Consider the following 16625-nt stretch of genomic DNA (forward strand, 5'->3'; position numbering starts at 1 on the left):
CCATGGAGATCTGGAAGAGCCAGAGAATCTGATACATTCAATAAAATGTAAGGAGTTCTGAATGATAGAGGGAGGCACAAGATTAGTCTCTAGAGTGAAGTGACTTTTTCTAAATTATTTTACTTTCATCTCTCAAAAGTTCACCTCCTTTTCAATATAATCTTATGATCTTTGGGAAGAGAAAGCATCAAGGAGCATTTAGTGAAATTAAGCATCAACAGACACTTGTAGAATTGAATTAAGTGATACTAGGATTTTCAGGATTAAAATTTTAGTCCCTCTGTATTTGGGAGTCACACTTGGTTAGTGTGAATTACAGAGGGATTATGTTTCATTTGAAGAACATGTTCTTGAAGACCTCAAGCAATTTAAGATCTTAATTAGATGTTTCCATAAGGCTAAAAAGAATGGCCAGAGTTTCTGTTACAAGCTTTAAGGGATATTGTATTGAAGCAATATCCCAGACAGCTCACCACTCATTTAGTCTGCCAGCTTTGAGGTTATGAAATTCTTAACAAATGGAACAAAAACTTGAGTACTGAATTACTTTCAAATTTGTACATAGTGTGAGACTTTACTACGTACACGATATTATTTCATATTTGCATGCAAAATGTGACTTTATGTAACTCAAAGAATTCTCTTAGGCAACATTTTGATGTGGTCAAGATAGCTACTTACAAAAAGTTATCAGACAACATCTACTAAACTGGCATGCAATTAATTTTCTTCAGCAGGATATAGCCCTTCAGCTACTATGATAAATTTAACATCAGATTTTCCTGGCTCAGTTTCTAATAAATAAAAATCCCAAGCAGCAGACAGAGCTGTCCGTTTTCAAGGACAATATTTTACATTGTGTGTCAGCATAAAGCATTAGTTATTAAAATTAAATTAGCAGGAAGAGATACTCATATCCATCTTAGGGATATTGATTTGTTGTTCTTGATTTTTCTGTAGTGCTGATAGAGAAGTTAGGATTAAAGTATTAGGGACTTTTTCCACTTACACTGTTTAATTAAACATGACTTCTTCTGAATCCACATTGATATAATTTGTGAATACTACTTCTACCTCAACAGGTACAATATTGTGGCTAATGCATATTGATTATTTCAATGGACTTGTTGAGTTGGAAATCTGCATTTCTAACTGCTGAGAATGTGTAAGCATCTTTTCTGCATTAAGAGATGTAGACCTGAATTTGAATCCCTACCTACTTGCTGAGGGATATAGAAGTGACCTAAAATCTCTGATGTATTTAAGTTTAAAATTTAAAGTATAAAATAGGGATCATACCTAGCTTGCAAAATCATTTTAAGAATGAATGATAACATATATAAGATGTCTAGTCCTCTGTCTAGAAGGTAGCAGGTGCAAAATAATTAGTAGTCACATGAAAATCTTTTATATAAAGTCTTTTTTATAAAATCAGTAAACCAAAACCACTCACTATGGTTAACATTTATTTATTCAATACATTTTTAATTGAGAAGAAACGATATGCCATATACTTAGGTACTGGGACTAAAGTAGTAAAAATACAGAAAATCCATGCCCTCAATGAGTTTACTACCCAGTGGAGACAGGCAAGCAATAAACATACAACTTAAGTACACTGTACATTAATAGCGACAGGCACTATTGATAGGGCTACAAAATGTTCTGCTATATCTGGGAAGTCCGGGTTTATGTCAGTCATCTTGATATCATGATTATAGTGCCCCCTTTTTATTTTCAGTTTATTTATTTTATTTCAGTTTTCTTTATTTATTTTTTATTTTTATTTTTGTTTATTTTATTATTCATTTATTATTTATTATTTTATTATTCAGTTTATTTATTTTATTTCAACCTGGTGTTCCAGGTTGAACAATAGATTTTATGGTTAACTGTATTGGTTTTCTGGGGCTGCTATAACAAAAGATGGGTAGCTTACACAACAGGAATGTATTTTCTCTTAGTTCTGGAACCTAGAAGTTTAACATCAAGGTGTCAACAGTTTAGTTTCTCCCCAGGCCTCTTTCCTTGGCCTCCCCTGCCTTCTCCCAGTGTCCTCACATGGCCTTTGCTCTGTGCTCAATGCATTCCTGGTGTCTCCTAATCTTTTTCTAAGGACACCAGTCAGATTGGATTAAGGCCCACACCAATGGTCTCATTTTAAGCTGATTATCTCTTTCAAGGCTTTGTCTCCAATACAGTCACATTCTGAGATAATGGGGGTTATGTCATTGACATATGACTTTGGGGAGGACAAAATCAACCAGTGTAATAAACCAACATATGGGGTGAAGTGAAGCAGGGAAGAGGAATAGGGAGTGGTTAGGTGAGAGTTCAGGTTTAGATAGGATAGCCAAGAAGGTGTCATCGAAATGTCCATTTTGGACTAAAGACTGAAAGAAGTAAGGGAGTGATCTGGGAGATATTTGACATAAGACATTTCAGGAGAAGAGACCAGTCAATAGCAAGTTCAGAATAAGAAGAGTAAAAAAGGAGACAAGACAAACAAATGAGTTTTGGTGGAGCAATGTGCACACTTTGCAAGCCATTGTAGGGAATTTGGCTATTAGTCTCAGGGATACTGAAAGTCATCTAAAATTCAATAAATATTTGATTAGTTAATTAACTAGAAACAAGGAAGGGAATACTCTTGCTTCTAGTTTAGTTCTTTGTGAATGCTTATCCTCAACAGAGATTTGCTTAACCCTAACTGCAGAATATAGAGCATGTCAACTCCAAAGTGAAAAATTTACTCACCTGTAGGGTGTTGTAAATTAATTTACCTAGCAAAAATATGCTTAGTGAGAATTTGCAAAAATACCAGTACCATTAAGAAGGTATCGTAAGTACAGCACCATGCCTTAGATTTTGAAGGACTCCATATATAAAGGAAGTGTTCTAAGTAGCGGATGAATATGTGGCCATGATATAATTTTATTTTTTTCTGGTATCCTAGAAAAATTTTTAATTGATATCTGTGTTAGTTTCTTATGGCTTCTGTAATAAATTACTATAAACAACAAAAATGTATTCTCTCACAGATTAGGAGAGAAGTCTTAAATTAAGTGTGTCAACCATGTGTCAACATGGTTGGTTCCTTCTGGAGTTTCTGAGGTATATTCTATTTCATGCCTGTCTTTTGATTCCTGGTGGTTGATGGCAATCATTAGCATTTCTTAGCTCATAGCTGCATCAATCCAATCTCTGCCTCCATCTTTGTAGGGCCTTCTTCCCTCTGTGTGTGTGTGTGTGTGTGTGTGTGTGTGTGTCCTTTATCTATAAGGACACATGTCATTTGATTTAGGGCCCATCCTAAATTCAGTATGACCTCATCTTAACTAATTATATATGCAAAGACTTTATTTCCCAAAAGGGTCCCATTCTGAGGTTCAGCATGAACATGAATTTTTGAGAGACACCATTCAACCTGATATGATGTCCATATCAAAATTGTAAAACTGTAGTTCTTAGGAAAACCTATCTGCATGTGGATTGGTGCAGAACAGGACAATGGTTCTAAATTGGGCTTCCTGGGGCTCCTGGGTGGCTCAGTCAGTTGAGCACTTAACTCTTGGCTTCACTTCAGGTCATGATAACATGGGTTATGAGATCAAGCCTCACTATGAGCTCCGTGCTCAGCAGGGAGTCTGCTTGAGATTCTCTCCCTCTGCCTTTCCCCCCACTCGAAAGCACCATCTCTTTCTCTCTCTCTTTTTCTCAAATAAATAAATAAATCTTACAGAAAATAAGTAAATTGGGTTTCTCATTTGAGTTAGCTGATTCACTTGGTCTGGAGTGATCAGGCATAGAAGTTTTTAAGCCATTCTGGTGATTCTAATGAGTAGCCAGGGCTAATAAATTGGTATTCACAAAATTGTAAATACTTGAGCTTCACTGCATGTCTTATCTGGTTATCATCCCAAGTACCTATCATGGGGTCTGCCTTATAGTCAATAAGTACCTATTGGTTAGACTAATGAACAAATAATTTTATAGGATAAATCCAGTTTTGAAAGAAGATTACATACAGTGACCCAAAAGAATAATAAAGTAATGTTTCACATTGGAAGTTATAATGGGTTTCATTGTATTTCTTCTAGCATTTGAAAGATTTTGCAGAAACAATTACTTCATTCATCTCCTACCTTCCTTGTGATTAGTAAGTGTCACATATTATTAGCACCATTTTTCATATGAAGAAGTTGGACCTCCTAGTGCAGTTTTCTCTTCAACTGCATTATTACTTTTTAATACCACCAGGAAATTGATAGATGTCCTACAGAAAAAAATGGAATTAGAGGCAGCATTTCTAGTAAAGGAACATAGATCACCAAGTTTTTGGCTGTATATTCGAGATAAGATGATTTAAGAAGCCTAACAGAGGGGTTGGGGAAGGAAATAAAGAACCCTCCACAAAGTAAAACAGATATACTATAGCCAAAGGTTACACAGTCAGACCCAATAAGGGAAGTGTTCTGGTGATTTATTAGAGCCATCATTAGTGTAGTAGAGAAGTCAGAATGTCGGACCCAGATTGAGACAGATGAACATGTGCTCATATCCTGGTCCTGCCACTTTGAAACTGCATACCCTTAAGTCCCTTATCTATAATTTGGCTATCAGGTTATTATCTTCCACATGGAGTTCATAAGAAGGTTAAATGATATAATGCTTGTAAAGTGCTTGGCACATAGAAAGTTCTTATTTGTGTTAGAACACTGCATTTTAGGCATTATTTAAGTCCTTCGTTCCTAAGAGCAAGATCATGTTCAAGTGAAATGTAGAGAACTTTCCTGCTTTACTATTTATCCTGACATTATTTCTCCCATGATTACAGGTGAGATCAAAGAGGCTCAGTGAGGTTAGGTTACTTATCTAAAGTCTCACAATGAAAAATGGCAAAGCCTAGATTCAAACTAGTTCTGATTCCAAAGTGGCAAGACTTTCTGCTACAAATATTATAATTAATACCCCAAATTATTTACATTTTTTTAAATATTGGCAAGAATATCTTTTTTAAAAAAAAGATTTTATTTATTTATTTGACAGACAGAGAGAGATCACAAGTAGGCAGAGACAGGCAGAGAGAGAGGGAGAAGCAGGCTCCCCACTGAGCAGAGCTTGATCCCAGGACCTTGAGATCATGACCTGAGCGGAAGGCAGAGGCTTAACACACTAAGCCACCCAGGTGCCCCTAAGAATACTTAACATGAGACCTACCCCTTAACAAACGTATAAATGCACAATGCAGTATTGTTAACTAGAGACACTGTGTCATATAGCACATCTCCACAAGTCATTTATCTGGTATAACCAAAACTTTATACCCAGAGAATAGCGTCTCCCCATTTCTACCCTTTGCCAGTCCCCACAGGCACCATTCTCCTTTCTGCTTCTATGAATTGGACTAGTTTAGACACCTCATACAAATAGAATCATGTAGTGTTTGTTCTTCTCTGGTTTATCTCAAGTTTCATCTATGTTGTCATGTATGACAGGGTTTTCTTCTGTTTGAAAGCTGAAAAATATAATACATGATTATGATAATAATATTGCATTATATACAAATACTTCTATTTTAAATTTCTGTTTCATTTTTCCTACTAGTTATAGCTACTTCTATTTTTTAAAGATTTTATTTATTTATTTGAGAGAGAGATGGCTTGAGCAAAGGTTAGGGACAGAGGGAGAGGAAGAAGCAGGCTTCCCACTGAGCAAGAATCCTGACACAGGGCTCAATCCCAGGACCCCAGGATCAAGACCTAAGTCAAAGACAGAGACTTAACTGACTGAGCAACTCAGATGCCCCTACTTACAGCTATTTTTAAAAATGAAATTGCACATTTACATTATTTACCATGTAATGAAGTGGCCATTTTGACAGTGGCTGAACATTATGGGACCAGACCACACTTGTTGCTGATGTAATTTGTCATCTAAATTGGAACACTTTGGACATGAAAAGTGGATACTAACAGATGGGATGTTAGGACCCTTGTTGTAAATTGGCACTGTCCAGGGCAAACCCCTACTTATAGAGAACTATAGATAATTTCCCAACTCCCACACAGAGAATCTCACCATATAAACAGTTTGGGTCATTTGTGCAGAAGAATGAAGGAAAATTGGGTTTCAGTGATCATCTTTGCTTTCTATCTGACAGACCTTATATTTTGCTATTTATTTTTGTTTATTTTTCTTTGAATATAATGTCTGATGAAAAAGAGTAAGAGTTGTTGTCTGTTTTGTTCACTCACATTATTCCCAGCACCTGGACCATGACTAGCACATTCTAGCCACTCCATAAATCATTTTTGAATAAATGAATTAATGGATGCACAGAATCCTTCAGCGAATCTGAGATTTAGTGAAGGAAACTGGCAAATTAATCATGCAATACAATAGGTGTTAATACTGATGTACCTGGTTAGACTCTGGAGAGCAGGGACTTTTTCTTATAGGACCCATCTATATCCACAGTACTACAATAAACATTATTTAAATGTTTATAAGAACTACAATAAGTGCTTGTTTTAAATAAAGGAATAAATATTTATGTGATGTAAGGTTTTTAATCTATCAAAGACTGTTTATGACAGTAAAATGTCCTGCATACTAAGGCACTCTGCTGGATGACAAACCTTCAACATTAAATTTCTTTTAGAATTATTGGTTTGGGAATGTAGTCAGACTCATCCTTAGCAGAAAGCCTTCATACCCAGATGTCCATTTAGAGTTGGGGAGGAGACTGCTTCACCCACACTGAGGAAATACACCATGCAGATTTTAAATGTATCTGCTAATTATAGACATGCAGCTAATCTGTATATGTTGAGACCATCATATAACATATAATCTGATTTCATGCTTTCAGCAGATATTAATTGACACTTTTTATATAACAGGCATTATGCAAGGTAATGGGGATACAGTAGTGGATAAGAAAGATTTGCTTTCTGATTTGAGGATATGGTTGAATATAGTCTGCTGTCTTTTTATGCTCTCTTTACTTTTCTATTCCTCTGTCCCTGACTTCTTCACAATTAATTGAATATTTTTGGTATTCCATTTTATTTCCTCAGTTGACTTTTCAATTGCACCTCCTCTTACTATTACTTACCCATTTCCCTAGCATCTAGAGGTTGTAATATGTCTCCTGCCTTTATTCAGACTTTGGTGTTGATATTATACCACTTAGTGTAAAATGTACTATCAGTAAATTTGCATTTGCCTTCCCGCCCTTATGATATTGTCAAATTTTATATCTATAAGTATAACGAATGCCACAATATGTTTTATTGTTGTTGTTTTAAACAAAGGAAATAAAATTTTGTATTTTAAATTTCCAGGGCTCTTCATTTTGCTCTTTGTTTCTATCTGTAGATCTTCATATCACATCATTTCCTTTAAGCCTCAAGAAATTCCTTCAGTATTTCTGGTAATGCAGCTCTAGTGGCTATGACTTTTCTCAGCTTTGGTTTGTCTGAAAATATCTTTATTTCACTTTCCTTCTCAAAAAACTATTTTCACTGAATATAGAAGTCTGGGTTGAAAGTCTGTATATTCCCCCAGAACTTCTTCCATTGTATTCTGGCCTCTGTTATTTCTCTGAGAAACCATTCTTATATCTCTATTTGTAATATGTCTTTTTATTCTAGATTTGAGTTTTTTAAGCATTTTCCTCATTTTTTTTCAGCAATTTGACTATGGTGTGCTTATACATGATTCTTCTTGTATTTATCTTGATTGTGGTTCAATAAGTTTCCTGGATCTGTACGTTAATGATTATAACTAAATTTGGAATATTTGGGACATTTTTTGCAAACTCTTCTTTCTTGATTCATCTTTTTTTTTAAATTACATTCATGTTAGACAACTTGATATCTTCTTATAAATTACTAAAAATCTATTTACTTTTTAATCACCTTTTCTCTGTTATTTAGATTGGATGATTTGTCTCTTTTCATCTCTAGTCAAGCTCATAACTCTTTCTTCAGTAGTCCCCCATCTGCTGTTAAGTCCATCTAAGGAAGTTTTTATATTTTTGATATTTTACTTCTCATTTTTAGAATTTTTATTTGTTTCCTTTTTATAGTTTTAATTTCATTGCCCAAATTTTTCAATTTGGCTATGACCATCTTCTACTTTATGCCATTTTCTACATATTTTGGTATCTGTGTCATCCCTACATCTGTTTCTATTGATCCTTTTTCTCAAGAACTTGATTATGGGTCACATTTTTCCATTCCTTAACAAGTCGGCTCATTTTCAATATTGTGATTGTTACAATGCAGAGTAAGTAGTTTGGATTTTGTTATCTTCTTTTCAGGTGTGTTGAGTATTGTTCTGGAAGGCATTCCATAGTTACTAGCACTTCCTCTGGTCTTAACAACTTTCATTCTATTATTTGTTAGGATAGGTCAATTTTGGTTTTACATGTAGTCGTAGGATGTGGCCCTTACTCTAGGAAATGATCCTTACTCCAAAACATGGTCTGAGCTCTTCAGTGAATGCCAGTGGTGTTTACTGCAGCAATGTGGTTTTTCCTCTTCCTTCCTTAGTTTTTTGTTTTTTTTTTTTTCTTTTGGGTCAGAACTTCATCTCTCAGCATGACATGACTTCTGGTATTTCCATTCAATTCTCAGCCCTTTGGCAGCTTGTGCCTCCTCAGTATTATGGAATCTGATCTTGAGCATGCATCATTCAGGCCTTGATCAGTGACTGTATTAGTCAGGGTTCTCCAGAGAAACAGAACCAATTGGAGATAGACATGTAGATAAATATGGGTACAATGAAAGATTGGCTCACATAGTTATTGAGGTTGAGAAGACCCACAATCTGCCAGGAAAGTTGGTGGTATACTATCAGTCCAAACCCAAAGGACTGATAATCAGGAATGCCAATGTCTGGGGCAGGAGAAGATGGATGTCCCAATTCAGCCAGAGAAAAAATTCACCCTTCCTCTGACCTTTGTTCTATTCAAGCCCTCAACTTACTAGATAATGCCACTAGCATTGGTGAAGGTGATTTTCTTCACTCAGTCTACCCATTCAAATGCTTGTTTCTTCCAGAAACACCCTCACAGACACACTCAAATGATATCTTACCAGCTATCAGAGCATCTCTTAGCTCAGCCAAGTTGACACATAAAATTAATCATCACAATAACCCACATTTAATCTTCTCACAAATCCTTCCCTCTGACACACATACCAATTCTTTCCCTTTTAGCACCTTCTCCTGCAAATTCCAGTCACTTTGGGAGTCCGGAGAGATCTATAAGCATGATCTGTAACCTCTCTGGACTATGGAAAGAACATGCCACTAGGCAGAGAGAGCCAGGGTGCTTGCGGAGCTTACCTCTTAGATTTCTTTTCTCTGAAGTACTACAGTTCTACATTTCTTGTTGTTCAGTACTTGCAAACAGTTGCATCATATGGTTTGACCAGCATTATGGTTTCTTATAGTGGGGTAACAGCAACGGTTACTCTCTAAAAGCTGAATGTAGATATCTTTAATCTTACACTGCAGTAGGAAAGATATGTGTCAAATATAAAATTATGTCACCAATTGTTTTAATTATATTCATGATAATGTCATGAAGGAGAAATATAGGAAACTCTACAAGCATATAATAGAGCTGTTCAGGGGCACCTGGGTGGCTCAGTGGTTTAAAGCCTCTGCCTTTGGCTCAGGTCATGATCTCAGGGTCCTGGGATCGAGTCCCACATCGGGCTCTCTGCTCAGCGGGGAGCCTGCTTCTTCTTCTTTCTCTCTCTGCCTGACTCTCTGCCTACTTGTGATCTCTGTCTGTCAAATAAATAAATAAAATCTTAAAAAAAAAAGAGCTGTTCATAATCTAGTTTCATCTGTCATGTAGGGTTTTCCTCAGAAAGTGATATTGAACTGAAATCTCAAGGCAGACAGGAGTTAACCAAGCCACAAAGAGGGGGGGGGAGGAAGAAAGAAAAGCTCAGTTAGAGGTAATAGCATCTGGAAAGGACCTGAGGTAGGAAGAAAGGTCATATACCCAAAGAACTGAAAAAAAAAAATTAACATCTATTGAATGTACATTATGAAATTATGAACAATCATTGTGCTAAATAAGTGCTTTATTATCTCATTAGATTCTAACAAATTTATGAGGTAGATATTATTACTAATCCATTCTGTTGTTGAGGAAACTGAGATTCAGAGAGATTCAATAAACTTACCCAATGTCATAAGATACTTTGATCTAGTTTCAGACTGTTTCACTACAGTGCTTGACCACTCAACCACTACACTTTAAGGGGGAAAGGGCAGAATTATCTGGTAGCAGAGAGAGAGGTACAGAGATAGAGGAAATTACATGATGCCTACAACCTGACTTAAGAAAGCTAAAGTTCTCATTGAAGAGAAAACACTGTAAAAACAAGGTAGATTAAGAAATGCCCCTGTCATGATGAGCACTGGGTGATGTATGGAAGTGTTGAATCACTGTATTGTATTCCTGAAACTAATATAACACTGAATGATAACTATACTAGAATTAAAATAAAATAAAATATTTGTTTTTCACATCATTTGGGGGACTTTGTTTATATCATTTTTTAACAATTATGATAAATCATCTTATTTATTTTGAAGGAAAAGACCCTAGAGAATTTGAATAACATCTATAGTCGAATAAAAGTTGATTTGTTTATCTACCAGTAAATAAAAACTACTTAGAAGTCATATACAATTTCTATTTAAATGTATTTCTAAAGGGGATCTTTAAACTGTGTTTTTACAAAAAATAACCTTTAGTATAAGTCCTTCTGTTTTACAAAAAAAGACAGAAACCCAAAAAAGTTTAATAACCTGTCCAAGGTCACTGAACAGGAACTAAAATTTGGGACTTCTGACTCCTGATTAAAAACAACAAACTTACAGTCCAGTTCAAAACCTTATAGTCCAGATCAAAAGATGTTCCAAGGAAGAGCATCATTAATTACCAAATTGGGGTGGAGTCAGGGAGTGACCAGTAATAGTCCTGAGCTTGGGAGGCAGGAAGCTCCCTCTCCTACACCTAGACCTGAGAGTCCAGCCACCGTTATAGATAGAGCGAGCTTGGCAGGTATCAGAAGTTAAGGAGAAAGGAGGAAATCAAGCAACTAGCAAATATTTCTTGAGAGTTTGTCATGTGATGATTTCAGGGGTGACTATGGAGTTTGGCTGGACACCAAGAAATCAAACATGAAGTGAAAGCACTGGGTACAAGGTAAAACTAAAGCCTTTCTCCTACTGCAGATGGCTGGTAGAACATTTTCTTTCTAATTCCTTATCAGAATGGGGTCTCACCCTATAGTAGGATGTGATACCCTTAACAGTAGCAGAAGGAAGTGCAGCAGAAACAACAGAAAAGATAGAGCAGGGGATGGAGGAGGCCCTTTCCTTCAGGAAGCATGGAGATACCACAGCAGAAGTTAACCAGAAGCAAGTGAGCTTGTTTCGAGTTTTAAAGTCTGCATGGACATTTTGAAGTTGATCTTTGATGAAGGGTCACCAGACTGGGCATACAGTGGCAGGGATTTGAAATGTCCAAAGAAAGAGAAGCAGAATGTCATGCTTGGGAAACTAAAATAAAGCAAAATCCTAATGTCCCAGAAGATATTTATAGAGGAAACAGTACTTAGATGGATGTGTCCCTCTACAAATGTACAAGGAAGAAGCCAACTAAAGATTTCTTTTTAGGTAAATCTGATTTATTTTATAAGTTAAAAAACTAACTTAGATACTAATCAAGGAAATGAAATCAGATCTTGTTTTAGTATTGAAAGTAAATTTATTCACTCATTTATCAGACATTTATTGATCTCTTCTTATGTGCCAGACAATCAATTAGCACTTGGGATATTAAATAAACAAGACATTTCACACCATATAAGTGTCAAGGGCAGAGGAGAGACTTGTTTTATGAGTTCCAACAAAGGTAAGAAGAATAGCCTGGCCACTGACCAATGGTCCAGAGCAAGAGGGTGATTAAAATATTGTCAGAGAGTAAGGCATGGCCAGCTTATTCAGGGATTGGTCTCTGTGGTAGGAAGTGTGATTTTTTCCCCCAAAGAATAGCATGAAGGTTATAGAGAGCTTTTTTTTTTAATTAATTAATTTATTTTTTCAGCGTAACAGTGTTCATTGTTTTTGCACAACACCCAGTGCTCCACGCAACACGTGCCCTCCCTATTACCCACCACCTGGTTCCCCCAACCTCCCACCCCCGCCCCTTGAAAACCCCCAGGTTGTTTCTCAGAGTCCATAGTCTCTCATGGTTTGCCTCCCCGTCCAATTTCCCCTAACTTCCTTCTCCTCTCCATCTCCCAATGTCCTCCATGTCATTTGTTATGCTCCACAAATAAGTGAAACCATATGATATTTGACTCTCTCTGCTTGACTTATTTCACTCAGCACAATCACCTCCAGTCCCGTCCATGTTGCTACAAAAGTTGGGTATTCATCCTTTTTTTTTTTAAATAAACATATAATGTATTTTTATCCCCAGGGGTACAGGTCTGTGAATCACCAGGTTTACACACGTCACAGCACTCATGATAACACATACCCTCCCCAATGTCCATAACTCCCTCCCCCTCTGCCAACCCCACCTCCCCCCAGCAACCCCCAGTTTGTTTTGTGAGATTAAGAGTCATTTATGGTTTGTCTCCCTCCCAATCCCATCTTGTTTCATTTATTCTTCTCCTATCCCCCTAACCCCCCATGTTGCTTCTCCACATCCTCACATCAGGGAGATCATATGATAGTTGTCTTTCTCCGATTGAGTTATTTCACTAAGCATGATACGCTCTAGTTCCATCCACGTCGTCGCAAATGGCAAGATTTCATTTCTTTTGATGGCTGCATAGTATTCCATTGTGTATATATACCACTTCTTCTTTATCCATTCATCTGTTGATGGACATCTAGGTTCTTTCCATAGTTTGGCTATTGTAGACATTGCTGCTATAAACATTCGGGTACACGTGCCCCTTCGGATCACTATGTTTGTATCTTTAGGGTAAATACCCAGTAGTGCAATTGCTGGGTCATAGGGTAGTTCTATTTTCAACATTTTGAGGAACCTCCATGCTGTTTTCCAGAGTGGTTGCACCAGCTTGCATTCCCACCAACAGTGGAGGAGGGTTCCCCTTTCTCCGCATCCTCGCCAGCATCTGTCATTTCCTGACTTGTTAATTTTAGCCCTTCTGACTGGTGTGAGGTGATATCTCATTGTGGTTTTGATTTGTATTTCCCTGATGCCGAGTGATGTGGAGCACTTTTTCATGTGTCTGTTGGCCATCTGGATGTCTTCTTTGCAGAAATGTCTGTTCATGTCTTCTGCCCATTTCTTGATTGGATTGTTTGTTCTTTGGTTGTTGAGTTTGCTAAGTTCCTTATAGATTTTGGACACTAGCCCTTTACCTGATATGTCGTTTGCAAATATCTTCTCCCATTCTGTCAGTTGTCTTTTGGTTTTGTTAACTGTTTCCTTTGCTGTGCAAAAGCTTTTGATCTTGATGAAGTCCCAATAGTTCATTTTTGCCCTTGCTTCCCTTGCCTTTGGCAATGTTCCTAGGAAGATGTTCCTGCAGCTGAGGTTGAATAGGTTGCTGCCTGTGTTCTCCTCAAGGATTTTGATGGATTCCTTCCTCACATTGAGGTCCTTCATCCATTTTGAGTCTATTTTTGTGTGTGGTGTAAGGAAGTGGTCCAATTTCATTTTTCTGCATGTGGCTGTCCAATTTTCCCAGCACCATTTATTGAAGATGCTGTCTTTTTTCCACTGGACATTCTTTCCTGCTTTGTCGAAGATTAGTTGACCATAGAGTTGAGGGTCTATTTCTGGGCTCTCTATTCTGTTCCATTGATCTATGTGTCTGTTTTTGTGCCAGTACCATGCTGTCTTGATGACGACAGCTTTGTAATACAGCTTGAAGTCCGGAATTGTGATGCCACCAACTTTGGCTTTCTTTTTCAAAATTCCTTTGGCTATTTAAGGTCTTTTCTGGTTCCATATAAATTTTAGGATTATTTGTTCCATTTCTTTTTAAAAAATGGATGGTATTTTGATAGGGATTGCATTAAATGTGTAGATTGCTTTAGGTAGCATAGACATTTTCACAATATTTATTCTTCCAATCCAGGAGCATGGAACATTTTTCCATTTCTTTGTGTCTTCCTCAATTTCTTTCATGAGTACTTTATAGTTTTCTGCATATAGATTCTTAGCCTCTTTGGTTAGGTTTATTCCTAGGTATCTTATAGTTTTGGGTGCAATTGTAAATGGGATTGACTCCTTAATTTCTCTTTCTTCTGTCTTGTTGTTGGTGTACAGAAATGCAACTGATTTCTGTGCATTGATTTTATATCCTGACATGTTACTGAATTCCTGTACAAGTTCTAGCAGTTTTGGAGTGGAGTCTTTTGGGTTTTCCACATATAGTATCATATCATCTGCGAAGAGTGATAGTTTGACTTCTTCTTTGCCTATTTGGATGCCTTTAATTTCTTTTTGTTGTCTGATTGCTGAGGCTAGGACTTCTAGTACTATGTTGAATAGCAGTGGTGATAATGGACATCCCTGCCGTGTTCCTGACCTTAGCGGAAAAGCTTTCAGTTTTTCTCCATTGAGAATGATATTTGCAGTGGGTTTTTCATAGATAGCTTTGATAATATTGAGGTATGTGCCCTCTATCCCTATACTTTGAAGAGTTTTGATCAGGAAGGGATGCTGTACTTTGTCAAATGCTTTTTCAGCATCTATTGAGAGTATCATATGGTTCTTGTTCTTTCTTTTATTAATGTGTTGTATCACGTTGATTGATTTGCGGATGTTGTACCAACCTTGCAGCCCTGGAATAAATCCCACTTGATCGTGGTGAAGAATCCTTTTAATGTACTATTGAATCCTATTGGCTAGTATTTTGGTGAGAATTTTTGCGTCTGTGTTCATCAAGGATATTGGTCTGTAGTTCTCTTTTTTGGTGGGATCCTTGTCTGGCTTTGGGATCAAGGTGATGCTGGCCTCATAAAATGAGTTTGGAAGTTTTCCTTCCATTTCTATTTTTTGGAACATTTTCAGGAGAATAGGAATTAGTTCTTCTTTAAATGTTTGGTAGAATTCCCCTGGGAAGCCATCTGGCCCTGGGCTTTTGTTTGGAGATTTTTGATGACTGTTTCGATCTCCTTACTGGTTATGGGCCTGTTCAGGTTTTCTATTTCTTCCTGGTTCAGTTGTGGTAGTTTATATGTCTCTAGGAATGCATCCATTTCTTCCAGATTGTCAAATTTGTTGGCGTAGAGTTGTTCATAGTATGTTCTTATAATTGTCTGTATTTCTTTGGTGTTAGTTGTGATCTCTCCTCTTTCATTCATGATTTTATTTATTTGGGTCCTTTCTCTTTCCTTTTTGATAAGTCTGGCCAGGGGTTTATCAATCTTATTGATTCTTTCAAAGAACCAGCTCCTAGTTTCATTGATTTTTTTCTATTGTATTTTTTTGTTTCTATTTCATTGATTTCTGCTCTGATCTTTATGATTTCTCTTCTCCTGCTGGGTTTAGGGTTTCTTTCTTCAGTTCCTTTAAGTGTAAGTTTAGGTTGTATACTTGAGACCTTTCTTGTTTCTTGAGAAAGGCTTGTACCGCTATATATTTTCCTCTCAGGACTGCCTTTGCTGTGTCTCACAGATTTTGAACCGTTGTGTTTTCATTATCATTTGTTTCCATGAATTTTTTCAATTCTTCTTTAATTTCCTGGTTGACCCATTCATTCTTTAGAAGGATGCTGTTTAGTCTCCATGTATTTGGGTTCTTTCCAGCTTTCCTCTTGTAATTGAGTTCTAGCTTCAGAGCGTTGTGGTCTGAAAACATACAGGGAATGATCCTAATCTTTTGATATCAGTTGAGACCTGATTTGTGACCCAGGATGTGATCTATTCTGGAGAATGTTCCATGTGCACTAGAGAAGAATGTGTATTCTGTTGCTTTGGGATGAAATGTTCTGATATAGAGAGATTTTAAGAAGAGAAATGATATGATTTGATTTATGTATCTACTAGTTCTCTGTCCTCCCCCACACAAAAGATCTATCAGGTTTTTACCCAGTGCACACTGATGATGTGGTGGAACATCCCCAGAAGGAAATAGATTAGTAGCCTTGGGGTCAGAACTCTTTGTAAGTCCAAGGTAGGAATTATAAAGTAGAAAACAACACAGGATGCATTGCCAGGCCCATATTATAAAGATAGAAGATGGTCTAACCTAGATTTAAATTGATTCTCTTATTATTGCCTTATATTCAACAACTTCTGAACTAATTTGGAGGGGGACTATATTGTATTTATATATCAACATACAAATTTGGGCTCTGGGCACTGAGTGGACAAGTTAATGATGAGTTGGACAGTTGTTGCTCTTGACACCAATAGTTGTTCCAAGCTTTTTTTTTTTTTTTTCACTAACTTGCCCACCCAAGTGCTATTGATTTTCCTTGACTGGTCCGCAACCATCTGAAGTCACATATACAACTCCATCTATCCCTGGGTTAACATTTTGTGAACACGCCTTGCTTCTTCTGGAATTACTTTGCTTGAATAATTCTGTC

The 16625-nt window shown here is 36.8% G+C and overlaps 1 protein-coding gene across 6 annotated transcripts in view; it reads left to right on the top strand.

Moving 5' to 3' along the window:
- The window catches only part of KCNIP4 (potassium voltage-gated channel interacting protein 4), a 1210542-nt gene that overhangs the window by 1025799 nt on the left and 168118 nt on the right, over window positions 1-16625 (top strand). The window lies entirely within an intron of this gene.

The sequence above is a fragment of the Meles meles genome, chromosome 2 (genome assembly GCF_922984935.1).
Source record: "Meles meles chromosome 2, mMelMel3.1 paternal haplotype, whole genome shotgun sequence".
In the NCBI taxonomy this organism is placed as follows: domain Eukaryota; kingdom Metazoa; phylum Chordata; class Mammalia; order Carnivora; family Mustelidae; genus Meles; species Meles meles.